Raw genomic sequence first — 4,106 nt, forward strand, 5'->3', positions numbered from 1 at the left:
GATGGGGTAGTCTCTGGACAGTCCATCCTTTCATCTTAGCTCTAAATTTTGACTCTGTACCTATATCCTTTCATAGGAACCATCTTTTTCTGCTCTTTCACTGCCTCCTCCCCTGAACCGTGCTTCAGGATTTGTTCATTCTCCCCATAACAATTACAGGAGACACAGAAGAAAGGGTAGTTTTCCAACTCAAGGTCCTCAGTGGGAGCAGAGATGAACATGCAAAACATTGCCATGTTCCCCACTGCTGTCCCGAGTTTCAGAAAGCGATGGCATGTAATACGGAAGCCAGCACACAGTAGCACTTGACTACACAAGTGCTTCCTACACCTCTGAACCCTGCCCACCACAGAGTCTCAATGCACAATGGCTAGAAACCTGATGTCCTGGAGCTGACTCTTAGGGTACCTGGCCAAGTTCCTAAACCCATCATCCCATCCCCCATACACAATCTGCTAAATACATTCAGTTTCTGTAAAAGAGATAAAATTCCTGTTCTGGCAGTTTCTCTCCACTCCTGCTTGAAACATCACATCTATCTTTCAATTTTATGTTCACCAAGCCCCAAATTTTAAAAGTAGAATTTATAGCTAGATCTGATGTGGCTGGAGCAGGAGCTGGGGATGCACAGACAAGGGTACTAGTCCAAATCGCTGAGACTAAGACAAATCCTCCTTTCTTATGTTAGTAAAAGGTTGGATTACATTTGTCTCAGAGAGGTGTGAACCAAGCCCAGAGTTTTAATGAAGCTGGCTCCTCCCAGGAGCGCCTGGTAAACCAACAACAACAGGAAGTGAATTCTAGGAACTGGCAGGCACACAAACAGGCATCCTGGAATTTTGTGGTTTTGACACTGGTAGGCCTTCCTTCTCTTCCTTAACCTCACAGGGAAAGAGAAAAAGAGCTGGAGAGAGAGGATCTTAGATGGAGACTGAGGACTCTCAGAGGTCTTTAGTTCTAGACCTCAGTGTTTTTGCTCTCTGGCCCAGAGACCTAGATTCTGTCCAGGGAACAAAGAAAACAATCACCAGTTGTCCAAGCTGAATCAAAAGAGGGTCTGTCTGTCCTTTGCCTACCCCGACCACCCCAAAAACTCTCATTTATTTTTCTTGGCTCCTGGGCACAAGCACAGTTCATTTCTTTAACAAGGTATAAAGGTTGAGAAATTTCTTATTCCAGCCTCTGAGTTTTAGATGGTGCCAGACATACCTATAATTGCTTTCTCAAGTATTTGAAGTAAACAGAGTTTCATTTCTCAATTATTTTCCTCATCTGCTTAAAATTTTAGAGTACTTTTGGATCCTAATGTGTTTTAGAGTGAGAATCCCTGAGAAAATGGACTTATTAAAAAGCAAAGCCCGAGGCAATACCACTTAATAAAGCTACGAAATATGGTTAGTGTTAGACCTATACTCCTGTGTTTTAAGATGCTTTTCACACCTTCTTTATTCTGAAATTAAATGATTTTTTCCTATGTAGTTAACTTCTGCATATTAACCAGTTTGGAGTGTGACTCTGGGGCAAATTTTGCACTTCTCTTCCAATGTTCTGTTCTCTCAGTCCTTAAGAGGAATTACATCGGCTCAGGTCTTTAAAAGACTTACAGACAGGAAAAATTTCATCCCCTCCTATCTTTTGGTAGACAAATAAAAAAAACACAGAGTCAGATCCATTTGCCTCCTAGAAAGTTGTGGGAATAAATAATCAGAAGGATGTTCAAGACTCCAAATTGGAGCAGAAAGATTGAGTGGGTTGATGCAAATGTCTTTCAGCAGGCCGTATGAACTGATACATCCATCCACAACAGAATTGACTTGGGAGCACCAAAAGGGTAGCCATTTTGACAACAAATGAGGCCATAAAAGCAGGTAGCCTCCTGAAGATCTTCTCTTCTCCCTCCATTTTCTCAAATCCAATCCCCAGCCTTATGCCATGCATTATCCCCAGCTCTGTAGCAGAAAATTTGCTGTGGTCTCCATTTTCTCTCTGGCCCCATTCCCTACAGATCACAAAGACACTCTACCCCAACCTTTTTTCTCCCAACTCATCCCAGTATCCCAGTCTCCAATGCCCTTTGGCACTCTCCCTTTGGACATGCCAGCTGACTCCACCAAGAAAGCAGGCAACACATCCCCACTGTATTCTCTGAAATTCCAGAAAGGAAACAGAAACCAAAGAACAAAATACCCACCCAACCAAGACAAATCCAGAAATCAGCACCTAGACCTACAACCACCCCAAACCCAAATGCTTAGACACCAGAGCACAATCAAAAACAGGGCAACATGTCTCCACTGGAGCCCAGGTATCCTACCACGGCAGGCCCAAATACTCCAGCACAGCTGAAACACAAGAAACAGATCTAAAAATGAACTATATACATATGATAGAGGTCTTTAAACAGGAAATGAATAAATCTCTTAAAGAAACTCAAGAAAATGCAAACAATTATAGGAAGTGAATAAATCCCTTAAAGAAATTCAAGAAAGCACAAACAGTGGAAGCAAATGAAGGAAACTTTTCAAGACCTGAAAATGGAAGTAGAATCAATAAACAAAACATAACTGAACAAGTCCCAGAAATAAAAGTTTAGGAATTCTAACAAGAACCACAGAAGCAAGCTCCACCAACAGAATAAAGATATGGAAGAGTGAATCTCAGGTACTGAAGATACACGATAGAAGAAATGGATAGCTGGAACCTTTCCCAGCCCCACTTAACCTTTTATAATGTTTGAATAAAGTAACTGGAGTGGGTTAGCTGGGTGTCAATCTTTTGGAAGAAGGCTGAACCCCGCTATTCCTTCAGAAAATGAAGGCTTAACATCTTGGTGAGCTTCTCTCTCTCTCCTAGGACACCTATGACCAACACCAATATCAATACATAAGAACATACTTTAAAAACCTTTACTGCACCAAATTGGAAAATCATAAAGAAATGGCTACTTTTCTCAAGAGGTACCACTTACCAAAGTTAACCAAGATCGGGATAATTGAAATAGACCTATAACCCCTAGTAAAATAAAGGCAGTCATTAAAAATATCCCAACCCAGTTCTGGTCTATGCCACCCCAGAGCCATCTTCAGTGCGATCTCGGCGGAGGGCTCCAGAGGACTCTACAAGCTGCAGGTACCATAGCACACCCGGGACCCGGAGATCACTGAAGGAACAGGAACACAGGACACCTGCCTGACCAGTGGCTGGGGTTCCTTCTGGTCGGTGCCACCCCAGCGCCATCTTGGAAGGCCCCAGAGGAATCTCCACTCTGCCTGGAATGGGGGAATCACTGGAACCCTAGCACACCAGGGATCTTGAGGTCACTACCAAGATACAGAGCTGAGACCCAGACCATTGGATACCATCCTTGCCAGAGGAGAGTCGACCACCAGAGAGGGCTCTGACCCCAGGAATGAGGAGGGGATCTGAGCTTCAGACCTCTGTGCACCTTCCCTGCCAAAGGAAAGCTTGCATGCAGAGAGTGTTCTGACCACTGAGACTCAGGAGAGACTTGGTCTCCCAGGAGTGTTGACAGAAGCTAAAGAATCACAGGAGGAACAAGCTCCAGTCAGAGACAGCTAGAACATCTAACACCAGAGATTACCAGATGGCAAAAGGCAAATGAAAGAATCTTACTAAGAGAAANCAAGAATACTGGGCATCATCAGAACCCAGTACGCCCACCACAGCGAGTCCTGGATACCCCATCACACGCAAAAAACAAAACTAGGATTTAAAATCATATCTCATGATGGTGGTAGAAAATTTTAAGAGCATTAACAACTCACTTAAAGAAATACAGGAGAACACTTCTAAACAGGTAGAAGTCCTTAAAGAATTATAGCAAAACACTGCTGAACGTATAGAAGTCCTTAAAGAAGAAACACAAAAACCCCTTAAAGAATTACAGGAAAACACAACCAAACAGGTAATGGAATTGAACAAAACCATCCAAGATCTAAAAATGGAAGTAGAAACAATAAAGAAAACCCAAAGTGAGACAACTCTGTAGATAGAAATCCTAGGAAAGAAATCAGGAACCATAGATTTGAGCATCAACAACAGAATACAAGAGATGCAAGAGAGAATCTCAGGTGCAGAAGATTCCA

Source organism: Mus pahari, chromosome 2 (genome assembly GCF_900095145.1).
Source record: "Mus pahari chromosome 2, PAHARI_EIJ_v1.1, whole genome shotgun sequence".
Lineage (NCBI taxonomy): Eukaryota > Metazoa > Chordata > Mammalia > Rodentia > Muridae > Mus > Mus pahari.